This window comes from Dasypus novemcinctus, chromosome 7, assembly GCF_030445035.2.
Source record: "Dasypus novemcinctus isolate mDasNov1 chromosome 7, mDasNov1.1.hap2, whole genome shotgun sequence".
NCBI lineage: Eukaryota > Metazoa > Chordata > Mammalia > Cingulata > Dasypodidae > Dasypus > Dasypus novemcinctus.
Window position 1 is genome coordinate 116708700 of NC_080679.1, and position 18594 is coordinate 116727293.

The 18594-nt window shown below is 40.1% G+C and overlaps 1 protein-coding gene and 1 non-coding gene across 2 annotated transcripts in view; both read left to right on the forward strand.

Annotated features, from left to right (window-relative positions):
* Positions 1 to 18594, forward strand: part of NCKAP5 (NCK associated protein 5) — a 1037301-nt gene that overhangs the window by 19078 nt on the left and 999629 nt on the right.
* On the forward strand, positions 2547 to 2652 carry LOC111762247 (U6 spliceosomal RNA). The gene has a single exon (XR_002795411.1). It is a non-coding gene; the product is annotated as a U6 spliceosomal RNA (small nuclear RNA).

Consider the following 18594-nt stretch of genomic DNA (forward strand, 5'->3'; position numbering starts at 1 on the left):
ACAAATATGTGGAAGTAAAAGGAAATACTTCTAAATCAAAGAAGAAATCCAAAGGGAAGTTAGAAAATACTTTAAGATGAATGAAAATGAATATACCACATACCAAATCTTATGGGATGCAGTAAAAATGCTGATAGGGAAAACTATAGCCATAAAAGCCCATGTTAAAAATGAAGAATGATCTTTAGTCAATAACTCAAACTTGAACCTTAAGAAACTAGAAAAAGAGGAGCAAACTAAACCCAAAGGAAGCAGAAGGAACAAAATAATAAATATTTGAGTGTAAATAAATGAAATAGAAAAGTGTGGCAGTTTGAAATTAGTTTATGAATTCCAAAAAGAGAAAGATGATGTTGGTAAACTAATCTATCCTGTGGATGTGATGCCTTTCAGTTGCATTAAATTCCATTGAGCATTCTTTGATCAGATTACTTGATAAGCTTACTACAGGTCTTTTGATTGGATTGCATCAGTGAGGTATGACTCAGATTGAGTCTCCACTCCATTGTTGGGTGTGATATAAACCCAGAGACGCAGAGAGAGGCAGACAGACAGAGAAAAAGTAAGCCACCATATTTAATCCTGCCATATGAAAGAGGACTAGAGGATCTCTTAAGTCCAAAGATCCAGAAGGCTGGGTCCTTGTTGCAGCTCAAGAAGAGAAAAGCCCTATGCCTAATAATTGGCAGCTGAGCTCCAGGACTTGGGCTCCAAAAGATGGTAGATTCTGGAGGGGAAGAGAGACTTCTGCAGAGAGTGGCAGCCATCTTCACCATGTGGCAGCTGACATTGGTGAGAAAACATCTCTGATGGTGCCTTGGTTTGGACTTTCCACAGCCTTGGAATGGTAAGTTTTTATCCCACATAAATCCCCTGTATGAAAGTCAACCCATTTCTGGTACTTTGCATCGGCAGCCCCTTAGCAAATTAAAACAAAAAGCAATAGACAAAATCAACAACCAAAAGTTGCTTCTTTGATAAGATCAACAAAACTGACAAATTTTTAACTTCACTGACCAAGAAATTCACGACTAACATCATATTTAGTGGTGAAAGACTGATTCGTTCTTCTAAGAGTAGGGAATAAAGAAGGAAGTCAGCTCTTACCACTTCTATTTAACATTGTACTGCCATTCTTGTTAGAGCAAGAGCAGTCTCCAGACTAGAGAGGTGGAGAGGGAGGAGTAAAACTATCTCTATTTGCAGATGGCAATGATTTGTATATAGAAAATCCTATCTACAACTAATTGTTTTACCAAGGAATAATAAACAAGTTCAGCAATATTGAAGAATCCATTCACAGAAATTAATTGCATTTTATATCTTAGCAGTGAGCAATCTAAAACTGTGACTAAGAAAATCCCATTAGGAACGGCATCAAAAAAGAATGAAACACTTAGGAATTAAAAGACTTGAAACTGAAAACTACTAAACTATATTGGAAGAAGTTTAAAAATGATCCAAATAAGTAGAAATATATACCATATACGTAGGTTAGAAGACTTAATATTTTTAAGATGCAGTATCCCTAAAGCAATCTACAGATGAACTCCAATCCCTAGCAAAATCCCATCTGGCTTTCTTTTTTTTGCAAAAATTGTCAAAATGACCCTACAGTTTACATGGAAAAGCAAGGGACCCCAAAAAGCCAAACCAGTCATGAGTATATCTGGAGGAGTCATGCTCCCATTATCAAAACGTGCTACAAATCTTCAGTAATTAAATCAGTGTGGTGTTGGCATTGGGCTAAACATAAACCAAAGGTTTAGATCTATCTGCAAGTCCAGACAAAAGCATTTATAGTCAATTGATTTTCACCAACGGTGCCATGACAATACAATGGGGGAAATAATAGACTTTCAAGCAAATGATGTTGGGTAAACTGGATACTCATATATAAAAGAATGAATTTGAACTCTTACCTCATACCATATACATAAATATAAAATTCATAGAAGACGACATAAGAATAAATTTTGTGAGTTTGAATTAGGCAGTGGTTTCTTAGCACCAGAAGCACAAGTGATGAGAAAAATATAGAAAGTTTTTTACTTAATCAAAATTAAAAGCTTTTGTATTTTAAATGATACCATTAGGAAAGTGAAAAAACAATGCACAAGAAGAGAGAATATGTTAGCAAATTAGATGTCTGACAAGGGACTTATATCCAGAGCATGTAAAGAACTCTTGCAACTCAGCAATAAAAAGACAATCAAATTAAAAATAGACAAGGAATTTGAATAGACATTTCTCCAAAGAAGATGTGCAAATGGCCAAAAAGCTCATGAAAAGATGTTCAACACCATCAGTTATTAGAGGCGTTATCACTTCACACCCACTAGGATGACAATAATAAAAAAGATGTACAATAAGTGTTGGCAAGAATTTGGAAAAATTGAGACCTTCATACACTGCTGTTGGATTGTAAAATGGTGTGGCCACTTTGGGAAACATTTTGGGAATGTCACCAGATGCTAAACAGTGTCACCATATGGCTCAGCAGTTCCACTCCAAGATATACACAAGAGAATTGAAACATGTGTCTAGTGCTTACTTTGGCAGCACATATAGTAAAATTATAATGGTACAAAAAGATTAATATGGCACCTGTGCAAGGATGACATGCAAATTTGTGAAGCATTACTCATTTTTATAGAAAAAAGAAAAAAAAAAGAAAATATATATCCACCCCAAAATTTGTATGCTAATGTTCATAGCAGCATGATTCACAATGGCCCCAGACTGGAAACAACCAATGTCCATCAATTAATGAATGGATAAATAAAATGTGGTACAACCATACAATGGAATATTTTTCAGTCATAAAGAGGAATGAAGATCTGATATATGCTACAATATGTATGGTCCTTGAAAATATTATGCTAAGTGAAAGAAGACAGGCAACAAAGGCCATATACTATATGATTCCATTTATATGGAATGTCCATAGATAAATCCCTAGAGACGGAAAGTAGATGAGTGGTTGCCAGGTGCTGGGGAGAAGGGGATATGGGGAGCAATTACTAATAGTCACACAGATTCTATTTTGGGTGATAAATGTTTTAAAATTAAATAGTGGTGATGGTTATACAACTCTCTGAATATTTTAAAACCATTGACTAGTGCTCTTTGAAAGGATGAATTTTATTGTATATGATACATCTCAATAAACCTATTACCAAAAATACTAAGGGAGAAACCAGAGTAACTGAAACATCAGATTCAAGTCCATCCTACCAATCTGGGGGTCTAAGGTAAGAGTAGAAATGGATATTCACATGTCACATGACTTTTTACAAAACTATGAATCAGTGAAAGAGAGTCTTATATATGTTTCCTGCTTTGACAAATACACCTTTGTAAAAACCCATATGGCCAGGCTTGAATTTCAAATTCACGGACTCCTTGGAGGTCTGTGCTAGTACATGTTGGTGCTGGGATGCTGTCCCCAGAGCCCAGCCTTCCCACTTTCTCGATCCACCCCTGTTTCCAGCACTCCTGTGAGAGGACTCACATGCACACGCATGAACACCTCAGCCTGCACATGCAAGTTCTGTCCAAACCCTCGGCAGTCAACCATCCAAGGCCACTTTTGGCTCTAGGACTATAAACAGTAGCAGAATAGACTGCCCTCAGAAGTATGGACTGTGGAAGAGGCTCTCAGCAGGCTCAGGGTATTGGGCAGAGGTTTCCCTCCAAGGTATTACACATGGTATGTGTGTGTGGAATGAGGACTCCGGGGGCCATCATCTCTTGGTTCTCTGAGAGAATGGGGATGTCTAAAGCATGGACAGAGCAGAGCTTTCTAGAGCAGGGCTCAGGAAATTTCATCTCAAGGGCCCAATCCATTTCAGTTCCTCTTTTTGTAAGTAAAGTTTTATTGGAATACAGCTGTACCCATTTGCTTATGTACTGTCTATGTGTTTTACAGCAGCCCTGAACAGTTATGCCAGAGACCATCTAGTCTATATGCCTAAAATATTTACTATCTGGCCCTTTACAGAATAGACTACTCACCTTGCACTAGAACATGGGACCAGAGCAAAGGCCTGTCTCCCTTAGGTTTAAGGTTGTGGAGCTCAGAATGCCAGACCTAGCATCATACTCAGGTACAGGGTAGGGGAATAAAGGCCAGGAGAGTTACAGTTTTGAGGATAAGTGAGATAGTGGATGGGAAATGGCTTTGAGGTAAAAGGAACTTGTTTTGCTTCTGAAAGCAAGTTGAAGGCCAAATGCCTTCCAATGGCCTATGAGACCTTCATAACCTCATGCCTGCCCGACTTTCCCACTCTTGTTCTATCATTTCCCTTACCTTTCAGCTCAAACCCATCACTTGTGGCTGAGGTGAAATCTGAAAAGTGGAGCTTTTCCAGCTAGGGGCCCTTGATTCAGTTTTGACACAGACTTGTGTGGCCACATTAATTTTTCCTGTGTCACATGGACAGGTCACTGTGCTGCTTGAATCTGGACATCCCTTTGAAGTGGATGTCTGAGATGCCAGGTGCTTGACAGCTACTAAGGCATTGGAGTCAGGTCTTAGCTGACAGTGTGGTTGAGCATGTAGTTGGAGGACCAGTGATTAACACGTGAAATGTTGAGGGGCAGAAGATAATTTATTACAGCAATTCAAAAGGTTTTCATTGAGAGCTTGTTTATCTTCCCTGTATTAGTCACTTTGTTTGCTGTGGTGATCAAAGGCAAAAATGACACAAAATCCCTGCTCTCAAAGAGCTCATCATGTAGAAGATGAGATAAACTCCTCCTGCTCCCCTTAAAACATAATATACCATACTAAGCATAAACAGGGTGTTATTAGAATTGGAAGTGAGCCACTGGCCCAGACAAGTGAATGGCACCTTCCTGGAGAAGATAAGGGAGCTGGCCCCAGAAAGACAAGGAGAAGCAGGTGGAAAGGAATAGGATCTAGAAGGGCTTCACGACTGCGGGGAGCCAGAGTGAAGGATCCAAGTGGGTGGGTGGGAGGAAGAAGGGTGGAGATAATCCAGGAACATGGTTGGTGAAAGGCCTGTGAGGCCAAGCCAAGGCTTGAACTTTGTCCTGAGGGCAATGGGGAAGTCTGAAGTGCTGTGAACTGATCAGATAATCATTCTGAATCATGCCCTGGCTACACTGTCAGGGTTGAGTAGAGTTGAACCTACCAGGTAGCAGACAGGAATCTATGCTGATGGTCAAATAGGTAATTGAGAAGGAACCAAACCAAAGTCATGGATATAGAGAGGGTGGGTGATAGACACTACAGACATTCCAAAACTTGAACCAACAGAGATCCAAGTGGAAGGGGAAGGAGGGAAGAGAGAAAAGAGAAAGGCTGGCTGACATTTAGAGGTTCAATGACGCAGGATGGTGGGGTCATTAAATGGAGAGAAAAGGGAAAGCAGGTTTCGATGGAGGCAGAGGGATTATGAGAGCTGGGGCTTGGGTGTGTGAGGCTGAGGTGTCTGTGAAACATCAGGTGAAGGTGACCAACTTGCATTTCCAGGTACATGCCTGGGGAGCCAGTGTGGCTCAGTGGTTTGAGTGCCGACTTCCCACATACGAGGTCCTGGGTTCAATCCCTGGTCCTGGTACCTAAAAAAAAAAAAGCACATGACTCGATCAAAGGAAAGGGATTAGAATTAGTAAAATGATCTAGAAGCCATCAGAGTTGTTGAAACCATGGGAGGGAGCACAATTTCCTAAGAGACAAAACCTAAGAACCATAGGGAAAGAGACTAAATAGAGTAGTCCAGTTAATAATTGAACTCTGAAATACTCATGCTAAACACAAACAACCATAACACCATTTCAAGAAACTTACATGTTGTATATTAACGTCTCAATCCTGTGGCAAGCTTGATGCTGTGGGTTAGAAAATGGTGATTCTAATACAATCAGTAACTGGTAGCACCTGGAAAGAACAATCAAAATCAGCTGAAAAATAATGAAAAAATAGAAGTGTAATTGAAATGCTGCTGACCATAACTTTGCCTGTTAGAATTGCTTTTGTGTGATAACCTGTGTTTCAAAGAAAAAAATCAGACTATTTCTTAATTGCCTTAACTGGGCAATAATGCTATAATGCTCCTATAGGATTTTATACCTTTAAAGTACTTCAGAATCCTTAATTAGCCATTTCTCATCAGTTCTGTGAGTTAGACCTTTCCGTCATGTTTGCGTTCCTGCTGAGCAGCTGCTGACTGTCCCCCTCGGGTTGTAATTCATAACCCATTACTGTGAGCTGAGTTTATTGGACAAAGCACTTGTTCTGAGAACCTGCCTGTTTTGATTATTGAAATAACATCGGTTTGAGTTTGGTGTTGCAAGACTTTTTGTTTTGTTTTAATGCAAGGGTAAAATTTGTATATTTTCAATGGTGTTGTTACCCAAAACTGGTTGAAATGGGCTTAGCTATCATCCTTCTGCAATCTGATTGGTAAAATGCAGGGCTATTAATATGTCTTGTCATCCAGTCCTGTGACTTCTTTCACATCATCACCAAGAAATGGACCAATATTTGGACTGTACTCTGGTATCATTGGTGCCACAGGGATCCAGCATTTCTGAAGAGAGGGCAGCCCTAGCACAGTAGGTAACAGCCCTTGGCAGAATATGGGAAGGCGAGAGGTTGAAGGTGTTGATCAGGTTTTTAATCCTCAATTAGCAGCAGTCACATATTTTCAATAGACTTCGAAGGAGCTAGGGTTTGGCCAAATTATAAAGTAGATAAAGACAGTATGCCTCTCCACTTGGGCACACAATCAACAATTGCCTCCCTCCCTGACTTACACGCCACAGTCTTTCACATCTTCCTCAACATCCTGTTATAATACTCTGGCTATGAGGAAGGCTGCAATGAGACATCGGTTCTCGTAATTTGCTGGTGGCGATGTCAATTGGTGTGCCTTTTAAGGAAAGCAGTTTAACAATATGTGTTCGGGTATTCTATTCTAATTTAATCTATTCAAAGGAGTACCTGTGATGTGTACAAGTATCTGTTTATGAAGATGTTCATTACAACATGATTTATGATAGTGGAATATGGAATATGGAAAATAACTTTCCATCATGAGGAGATTGATCAGTGAGCAATAGAGAATGGAGAATTCTAGATGACGGAATGACTCTGGTAAGGTATTGGTCAGTAGAAGAGGCTTGGGGGTGGAAGGGAAGTAGGCCTCTAACTCATATCCCTAGAAGGCCAGGCAGGTGATAGAAATAATGGAAGCATGCCAGCAATGAATTCAAAAGCAACAGCATGATAATAAATGGAACTGACATTGGACCTCCTTGTGGCAGAGACAACAGGGTTTGGTTAGGAGGTGTGTGAGCTGGAGAGTGTCCTGTCTAAAGGTTTGAAGGAAAGAGCTATTACTCTGCATCAACCATTGTTGCCTAAAAGAAATTGGCTCTGGGTTGTGTTTTGTTTTCATGATTTAAAAGAAGTTGGAAATTTGATTTTTAGGTAAAAATCTACCCCATTTTATATCCTAGCATTAATTCTTTAAAAAAAAATTTGGTAGGGTGATTAAAATGTATCTGAAGGCCAGCAAAACCATTCAAGTTGCTGATTCGGATTCCTGGGACATATTCTGCCAGATGGCAGCTCCTGACCAAGTTCAATTTCTGTTTCCTTGATGTCTTAATAGCACCTCTGCTGTCCCTGACTTTTGTTCTTACACATTTAGAAAAGCATCCACTTTCATCTTCTTCACACCTGCCTAAAACTGCGCACACATGCACACAGATGGTCCTGTTTCGTTCTCACTCTATGAGATTGGAAGGGACGATTGAGCCCGATAGGATATTCTAAGTGCACCCCAGAACCGTCTGCAATCACGCTGCTGTTGCTTAGCATGAGGAATGGCCCTTGGGGTTTGGGAAAGATGTGCTTTGATGAAGTCACATTTCTGACTTTAATTATTGTCTAGACTAGAGTTTTTTGCAAGCCTGTAAACACATGGATGGTGGTTTGGTGTCTTCGCCGAGAAGGAATCCAACCAGAAGGTGCCAAGAAAAGTTCAAAAGGTGTGTGAGCAATGACATGAACCTTCATTTTAAATCTGCAAACTGGATTAAACATTTGACTACTGCTCTGACCTGAAATTGGCAAAGACGGGATTCCTTCCTAATTCAGTAGGAAGTTCACAACAAAGGCAAATGTACATAAAGCTGACTTACACACACATACAGTTTAATCTAGCAAAAGTTCTGATACAATTTTGAAGCATCTGGACTTTGGAGATAATTCTCTTCCTAAACCATATAATATTTTATAATTTATAATATTTAAATATTAATATTTAAATGAGACATTTAAATATGTCTCATTTTATCTATTTATATAATATTTTAATGTCTTTGTAGAAAATTTAGAAAATACCATAAAGCACATGGAAGAGGATAAAAGAAAATTACATATATTCCCATCATACAAAGATACTCATGTTATATTTCAGGTGTATAACTTCTAATCTTTTTGCAATGCTGATAGAAATAACAAAAGGACAATTTCCCAAAGCATACCAACACTTGATGTTAAGAATTTGAATTCTATTTTAATGGTAAATTAATTCTACACAAATAACCTATATGAAAAAATACCAAGAGGTGAGGCCACAAGAAAATCGTAATACAATTTGTAAGAGCGGAGACTGAGCACATTTTTAGCAACATTTTAAGTGCATTTTGCTGGTAGAGGCCAAGGAGAGCAGAACCCCTTTGGAAGCTGGAAAATGGGATTGCAGAAAAGGAAAGTCACAGATGGATACAACTTATAACTCCTGTGTGAAATATAGAGGATTCTTACTAAGAGAATGTGTCTCCAACAGCTTTGAGGGAGGCGTTCTTTACTAATTTAGCCTGAAGTGCATTCAATTAGCCACTCTATTTCCAGGACTTTCTGCCTAAGCCAATCAATCATTATCAAAAATAGTAAAATCTCCAATAAGCACCTAGTACAGGAAAAGCTTTACCTGTCTATTTACATATATAAATATGTGTATGTGTATGCAATGTTTGATATATATGTTATCGGCATTATAGGGCTGTATGATGGAATCATTGTCTTATTTATGTTTTAAGAATAGGTTCATTGAGAAATAATTCTTATATATAAGATCCCTCCTTTTAAAGTGTACAATTCCATGGTTTTCAGTATATCCACAGTGTTGTGCAACCATCACCACTATATAATTTTAGAACATTTTCATCACCGCAAAAAGGAAAAAATACCATACCCATTAGTCTTTCCCGTTCTCTCCAATCCCACCCCACTTCCCAGCATATTCTGCATACAAATCCCTGTCAGATATACAACTTGCAAATATGTTCCCCCATTCTTGATGAAAGTGAACATGTTCATTTTCTTGATGGTGTCCTTTGACACACGAGAATTTTAATGAAGTTCAAGTTATCTATGTTTTGTTTCGTTGTTTGTCCAAGTTTATAGAAACTTACTTCTATGATTTCTTCTAAGAGTTATATAGTTCTTGCTCCTACATTTAGGGCTTCAATCCATTTTGAGTTAATTTTTGTATATGGTATGAGGTGGGGGTCTCCAACTGTTGTGGAAGCAGAGAGAGTCAATAATCACGTATTGAAGGCCAGGACTCAGGAATATTCTTGAGAAGGAAAAGTTTATTAAAGACCAACCAGGCTCAGGGACTCCTGTCCAAAAAGCTGAAACACAAAAAGGATTTCTGGGTCCCTTTTATACAGAGGATGTAGGTGCAGGGGAATCAAATGGTGCTTTTATTTAACAAAAGGACTTTTCTTTGTTAGTTTCTTAGAGTTTTAAGTGTTTGGGTACCAGATAGGTTTTGAATTAACATATCCCCTGCATTCCAGGTAAGCTTGAATTGACATATCACCTACATTCCAGGTAAACTTGAATTACCATATGGCCCACACTTCAAGTAATAAGCTTGAATTAACATATTGCCCACGTTCCATCTGGATGTAACTTTGAATACACATTCAGTCTACATCCTTTCTGAAAAGTAAAGCCTATAGGGTCTATATTACTTAATTGGCTTTTTAGAAACTAGGCACACTTGGATACAGAATTAGATAATTTTGAATTTATGCACAGGCTATATGACAACTTCGTTTTTTGCATGTGGATATCCACCCATCCCAGTACCATTTGTTGAAAAGATTATTTCTCCCCCACTCATTGTCTCATTTAATTTTCACAATAATCCAATGGGAGAGGAATTATTAATCCTGTTTGCAAATGAGGAAACTGAGACTCAGGGAGGTTAATTGACTTGCCCTGGGCCCTGAGGAATTCCAACATAAGTAGTTAAACTTAATCTGGCTCTGAAGGTGGAGTTCTTTCCACAGTACGACAGTGAACTAGATGCCGATGAGTATAAAATACACACACACACACACACACACACACAGTACTCATCATATGATGTTAATATTTTTTCAATTAAATACACCCTCCCCAAGGAACTATCAGTGTCTAGAGCGCCAGGGTTAGGAAAAATGAATAAGCACAGTCCTCATTTTCAAAGGGCTCACAATATTGCAGTAGAAAGAGGGAAGTTTCCTTTAAGTAGTGTGACCTCAGAAGTCAGTAATTTTGCCTGAAGCACAGACACCAGCTGAAGGGGTTGCAGTCAGTGGTGAGTCCACAACGTGTGTGTGGGCAGGAGGCCGAGGGGCGCTTCATCCCAGCCGTATCACACGCCATGGGGTAGTCCTCCAAAATAGCGGGGGAGTAGATGCTGGAAATGCCCACTCCCAGGACTCGGAAGAAAGCCTTCTTTTCCTACTGCTATTCCAAATACCTTCATTGTACCAATGAGCCGCAAAGCCCATCTATGACCAAGTGTGTCTTATTCCTCTCAATATTTTCTCTCAATATTTCACATGACCCATTTTCCTAATGAGAGTCTCTCTGTGGTTCGGAACCCTAGTTTACACACCTCTATTCTGCAACTCGTGTTGCACCTTGAAAACAGGAACATAGATCTATTTTCAAATCGCTGATGATTACTTGGTATACACCATGGAGTGTAATCAAGTCTTCATTACCCACATGTGGATACTCTGTAGCCAACTTCTCAACTAAGTATGGTTTTCCTTCCTGCCCCAGCTGATCCTATGGGGCCTCACCACTCCCATTGATTGGGAAAGCTCAGGGAGTGTTAACCCCTTCCAAACCAGCCTAATTTAAAAGGGGTGGGAAGCAGAGGGACTCTTATTAGGAGAAGACTGTGAGCCTTACCGTACATTTCAATTAATGTTGCCTTCATTTGAACTTTCCAACTCCGTAAGGTAATTCTTTTTAGAACTTGTTTTATCCATCAAAATCCTGAGGAGTTTTGGGTTCTTTCCCTTGTTTATCATCAGAGGCCAGAATTGGTTGTCTTTTCTGTTTACTAACCCCAAGGGAGATGAATGGAATCCCCCAAATAGCTGAGCTCTGACTCAGAGCTGTGGGGACCTTCTGTCCTCAGCCTCTTCTACCTCCCTCCACCGCTTCCCACAATTTACAAAGCCCCCAGGTCATGTGATCCTCTCACAATGAAAGTATCTGTGGCTGCATTGCAGTTACACCAGGTTCCAATTTTAATCATATCCGTTCAGGATGAAAGCTCTTAGACACCATGAAAAGCATTATTTTCTTGCTGTGTTGTGTCCTGCTATAGTTTTCCTTGTCCTTGGAATGACTCACGGTGATGTTCTTAACTTTTTGAGAAAGTTGATGTTCACCGTTAGTTGTTGGAATGACATGAAATGTTTCTGAAGGACCTAAGGACACAAGGCCAGGAATAGGAAAAATGAGTAAATGCAGCCCTTATTTTATGAAAAGTTCAAAAATTTGCATACTAAAAGGATAGTTTCATCTTGGGCTGCAATCATCATTGGATTGCATGAAATGTATTAAATGGGCATCGATGATTTGGATGATCAGCATTGCCCAGTAGTGGTTGGCTAACGTGTAACCGCTACTTCCTCCCCATCACACATGGATGCGAAACCCTTGGCCAGTTTGGAAGGTTTATGCTGCTTTCCTCCTTTGGACAGAGCCAAAGGAGCTGCTGTGTTTGTGTCTGTGTGTGTGTCTACATGTAATCATTGTTCCTTTGTAAGGCATCACATTATTTCTTTCATCTGAAGCTTCTAAAGTTTTGCCTTTGGCCTTTGGTAAATTTCATCTTCTCATTGTATTATTTATGGTTTCTTTTGTCATTAGATTTTTGGATGTTGAGACATAAAGCATGATACAAATTATGTGTCACAAACAAAAAACAAAAAGCAAAAAACCCTGTGCCTAGTGCTGTGCGGCAAGGAGAAAGTGGAGGGAAGGGAAAGATGGCTGGCCACACAGTGAGGTGTGTTGTTCTGATGTGCTGATGTTACAGGGAAACAGTTGTTTTGTGATGGTGTGGTGATGGGAGCCCTGGATAGGAGAAATATCTCTTTTTTAAAAAAAATTTTTTAATTCATTTTTTAAAAATATTACATTCAAAAAATATGAGGTCCCATTCAACCCCACAGCCCCTATGCCACCACTACCCCCACAGCAGTACTCTCTCCCATCATCATGTCACATCCATTGCATTTGGTAAGTATATCTTTGGGCATCGCTGCACCTCATGGTCAATGGTCCACATCATAGCCCATACTCTCCCAAGTTCCATCCAGTGGGCCCTGGGAGGATCTACAGTGTCCAGTAATTGTCCCTGAAGCCCCACCCAGGACAACTCCAAGACCCGAAAACGCCTCCACATCTCATCTCTTCCTCCCATTCCCCGCACCCAGCAGCCACCATGGCCACTTTTCCTACACCAATGCCACATTTTCTCTGTGGACCTTAGATTGGTTGTGTCCATTGCACATCTATGTCAAGAGGAGGCTTAGATTCCATATGGATGCTGGATGCAATCCTCCTGCATTCAGTTGTAGGCACTCTAGGCTCCATGGTGTGGTGGTTGACATTCTTCAACTCCATGTTAGCTGAGTGGGGTAAGTCCAATAAATCAGAGTATAGGACTTGAAGTCTGTTGAGGCTCAGGGCCTGGCTATCATATTGTCAGTCCAGAGATTCAAATCCCCTAGATATATCTTAAACCCCAGCACCAACTACAATTCCAGTAAAGTAGCATGAAAGTCTTGTGAAAGGAGATCCCATCTGTGTCCAGCTCCATCACGCAGAAACACCAGCTCCAAAGAAGAGCCAACTGACATGGCAGTGAACCCCATCTGCCATGACCATCGAACCTGTGGGTCTGTTTAGCCCTCAAAAGAACCAATACCTGGGGTTGTATCTACTTTATCTGTCTCTGAGACTCTGCTCAGTTGTGCATAAGGGCAATCCTTCTGACAACCTCCAGACTCTTTTTTAGAGATTCATAGCCATATAAACTCATTGGAGAAATATCTCTTGTTTATTAGGATTTGAATCCAAAGAGAGAGAGAAAAAAGACATCAGTTGGGAAATTGTAAACAAATCTTTTTTTATTTTTCAGAGTCCTGACTAATGGAGAGAATCCCACACTCTGATTGCTGGTGACTTTTATCTTACTTTGGGCTTGGATTATTGATAGTAACTCTTTTCTGCCTGGAAAGAGACAGAATTCTGAAGTGTGCATGGAGGGTAGTCACCTTACTGGTGACCATTTTAGGCTCCTTTCTCCTGGCAACCACACTTAAGACCCCACTTACCAGGCACCTGTCCCAGATATGTTACATTAATCTTAATACTTCCTGAGTACCTACAAGTTCTAGGCACTATTCTAGCAGCTATTGTAATAATAGCTATGCTATATTAGTGTTTACCATATGCCAGGTGCTTTGTGAATCTTCTTTCATTCTATTTTCCAGATGAGGACATCAAGGTTCAGAGAGGTTCAATACTTGTCCAAGGTCAAATGGCCAAGAAGTGGTAGAATCAGCATTTGAACTCAGGTCTGCTTGACAACAGAACCCATGTGCATTTCACTGAGCAATTTTTAATGTACTTTCTTGTCCTTTTACTTTTAAGATGTATGCTTTTGAAAATTCATGAGAAGAAGTTTCTAACAACAAATCTGACAGAGTGGAGGAGATTCAGCCATTGAGGGGTCCCCTGGAAATGCTATAATCTTGGAGCCTGGATTAGTACATTAGGCTACTGAACTGTGTCTCTTTGTTCCCATTCCTTGGCCTTGGATGCCAGGCAGAGCCTGTCCAAAGTGCTTTGGCTCCATGTACCTTCAGACTGTCATGTGCCCAACTACACATCAGAACCATGTTGTCTCACAAATGGACTCTCTCCAAGTCCCTGTCACCAATATCTAGCCATACTAAGTTTCAGCAGCTGCTCCTAATTTTGGAAGCTGCAATTCTCTCTGGTAGAATCAATGTTTGATTGCCCATATAGTATGGCACTTAAGGCCCCTCCTCAGACATTCTGAGGTCAAGTTCCTCTCTGGGTTTGGGGAAGGGACATCAAAGTAGGAAAGGGCTTACCTCTGGGAATCTGGATCAGTGAGGTTCCCTACCAAGGCCAGCTCCTGGAATCCATCTAAGGCCCTTCCTGGATCCCAGTAGGTCTCTAGAGTGGAAATGATGAGAGTGATCAATAATAGGTCCAGAAATTCAATCCCCTCAACTGTGTGGGGCTCTGTTCTCTCTTGCTCCCTGTTTGATTTAGTGTTTTATTCTAACTTAAGAATATACCAGGAAAGAAAAACCGAAAGTAATTCTCAATCATTTACTATAATTTCACCTCTGGGAAAAAAATATATACCCTGGGCTTATGTTGCTTGCCTATACCAGCATATTAAAACTAGGTGTTTGTGTGGATCTCAATTGTGGATGAAGTTGCTCAAGGGCAGGGAAGGTGAATGATTTTGCCATAGATAGAAAAAGCTGCTAAGATATAGTGGGAGGTACTTTTTTGGGAGGAATATTTCTTCACAAAGTTGCTATGACTTTACTAGCTATGGGAGTAAATAATTTCTTTTAATTTCCTCATTGAAAACTGTGGGATTTGAATGCAAAGGCAGTACTGACTTATTGAGTGAGTGATGGTCTGCGTCTGCCTACAGTTAACAGTTCTCAGTGGCAGGCAGCTTAGATTGAATTGGTGGGTAATTCACTTGAATTGCCAAGTCTCAAGTTTCTGCTTTGAGACACATGGACCCACCGAAGCCCCCAGGTGATGATGATGGTGTCTTAAGGGTATCAAAAACAGCCTAATCTGGAAACTGTGATGATTAAAGAAGATGGAAAATATAGCAAGTGGTTCCTTTAGCAATTTCACTTACACTGCTCTTCAGGATAGCTCAGCGTCACTGAGGCACTCAGTCATTCATTCAAAATCTCTAAAGTGCCTACTGTGTGCTTGGTATTGGGCTAGGCACTGGAATACCTTTGTGAATATCACACCATTCCTGCCCTCAAGAAACTTACAATCCAGGGGAGCTTTAGGAAAAGATGACACCTGAGCCCGGAATCTACAAGAAGGGATAGCTGGAGGGGTAGATGTGGAGACTTGGGCAGCACAAGCAGGATATCACTGTTCCTAATCTCAGACTATGAAGAAGTTGGGAATTGGTGCTACTATTTATACACGCCATCTTGATAATCCTGAGTCTAGAGACCTGTGGAATTTATTAAACTTGCATATGATATAGCAAACCGAGTGCCTGCCCCCAAACCAAGAGAACATTAGGTCCAGTGGCCACCACCAGCCCCTAATATATACCTTGGAGAAATTATCAAAGCAGGCTCGGTCTTAGTTGTTCATTAATAAAATGGTAATAGCACTGTATTTCCCTAAAGGTAGAGGGCTGGATCACCTGGTCTCTTGGATTGTCCTTCAGTTCTCAAGCCTGTGACCATGATTTCTGCTTCTCTCTAAAGAGAAAAGCACCTCCAGGGCTGCTCTTTGCAGAAATGTATTTTTTTCTGGACGAAACTCAGCCTCATCCCTGAACATCTGGATTAGATGTTGAGTTCCCTTAAACCAAGATTTTAAAATGTTTTATGAAGTTAAGGCAAAGATTATTTATAGAAATTTCTGCCCAGTATTTAAGCATTTGAATTTATTGATGAATTAAAGATGATTTGTAAGAGAATAATCTTTCAAGGACCTTTATGAGTGTTTGGCAAGATGAGATAGACTGTTATTTATTTTTTAAAAATACACTTGTCTTTTTCCCTGAAAATGATGGTCGGTTAACAAGTATCTTTTGATTGCCCATTACAGAAGAAGTAAACTGGAAGTAGAAAGCATTCTTGTGATTTTTAGGAACTTGGTCATTTATTTGAAATGAGGCATGCATATGAGAACAATTATGAAGAAGCTTGGCAATACATTGTTCTTTAATATGTTTCGAATCGAAGGCACAGGTTCCAATTGTTGGCAGAATAAGGAGAGACTAGAGGGGGAAGATTCATTTGAATTTTTATTCTTGAAGGAGGTGATAAAGTACTTTCCCAAGGCAGTTGCTAATATTCAAATTCACTTAAAAGCCTAAGAGTCAGAGTTGGATGTACCCATTGCAGGCAGATCCTGAGGACAGGTTATAAACTAATCCCTTAAAAGTGAGAGCATAGGCTAAGAGCAAGAGAGAAGGGAGATTTCCTCTGGCAAAGCTTGCTGTGTGTGAGCTGGATTCTTTCTCTCAATACCCCTTATGTCTCTCCCTGTTAACTCCCTTTTACTGGTGGACTGAGGCTCAGAGGGAGAAGGTAAAATTTCAGGCAGCTAATAAGGACCAGGGCAGGAGCTTGTCCCTAGTTTTACCTGAATTAAAAGCCTCGATGTGAGAGGGAACAAATGAAAGGGCATTGGATGCAGGTCACCTGTTTGTCCTTGCACAGCCAACTAACCTCAGGGAAAAAATAAAGCTTAGCTGAGGTCATGCTATTCTCGAACTGTCCTGGTAAGAGCAGAAATTTAAACAGGAACTGCTCAGGCAATGCATTCCAAGCCTGAGAGACGACCAGTCTGTGCTGCTTATTCCCCCAGTAGTTCTTATAAAGTTCTTTGGCCAGAGGGAAACTGCAGTTTGAAAGCTATTTAAAGTGAATGTGTAATGGTGCCGACAATGGACTGAAAGTTGCTGCGAAGAATGCATACTACTGGGAGGAATGAAGAACCAATTTCTGGCCAGAATCCATTTTGAATGGAAAAGCTTTTAATGGATGAATTCTACAGAAGTCGCTGTTTTCCATTTTATTATCATTGTCCACTCTTTTATTTGTAAATCTTTCTGCATGTTCACATGCGAGCATATCAGAAGGCGGTAGAAATTTATATTTATGAACTGTGTGTTTTCTTTTTCTTAAAGAGTGAATAATTATCTGACTACCCACTCTATACCCCTCTTCTCTTGCCCTGTTATGGTCATTTGTTATATTTAATATATATTGTGTATAGTTTTCTGTGAAAATTTAGTTTTACCTTTTCTGTCTTTCCTAATTAGATGAATCACAGTCCTTCTATTTTAGTGTATAAGTAATTGAGTCAACTTTATATGCTTGTCAGGTGCTTTCCACAGCTCTGTCATAAAAAGGTGAGTCACTCAGCCTTTTCTGAGTATTCTTTCAGACTTGTCAGATCAAGAGACCATCTCCTTCAGGCCATCGTCTCCCACTCAGATTTCTTGTTCTCCTGATTTCTGAAGATGTCTTTGACAGTTGGTACCCCTGTGATCAGGAGGAAATGTAGAGATTTTGTGAAAGATGTATAAATGAACCCCAAGCATCGAGAAAATAATGTGTTGTAGCCATATGTGTACTATTATTTTTCAAAAGCAAATGGCAGCTACAGTGGTTAATGAATTACAGTGACTTTTTAAAGTGTCATTTTTAAAAAAAGATTTGTTTTATTTATTTCTCTCTTCCTATACCCTTGTTGTTTGCATGTGCTGTGTCTGTTCATGTTTGTTTCTTTTTTTAGGAGGCACTGGGAACTGAATCTGGGACCTCTGGTGTGGGAGGGAGGTATTTAATCACTTAAGCCACCTCTGTTCTCTGCTTTGTTGTGTCTCTTGTTGCATCATCTTGTTGTGTCAGCTTACTGCATCTGCCTGTTGCACTAGCTTGCCATCCTGCTTATCCTCTTTAGGAGGCACTGGAAACCTCTGTTCCCTGCTTTGTTGTGTCTCTCATTATGTTTTTCTTCTTGTGTCTCTTGTTGCGGTACCTTGTTGTGTCAGCTTGCCGCGTCTACCCGTTGCACCAGCTTGCTGTCTTCTCAGTTTGAGACACTGGGAACTTAACCACAGACCTCCCTTATGGTAGGTGGGAACCCAATTGCTAGAGCCATATCTACCTCCCTTAAAAATGTTATTGAAGTCATAGTAAGGTTTTTCTCACAATCTGCTTTCTCAATCAGCTCATGTGTTATTGGAGACAGTGTCCAGGTGTCTAGGTTCTTGACTATGATACAGTAGTGTGTTAATAGCTTTGTCACAAGGAAGATTTCAAGGATGAGCCACAAGTTAAAGAGAAGAAGGAGAGAATTTATTGTGGGATAGAGCAAGAGATAAGAGACATGGGGATGGGCATTCGAGAGAAACGCTAAGTTCTGTCCTGAGCAGAACCAGGTCTGCGCTGATTGGCGTATTTGAGACTAAGCAA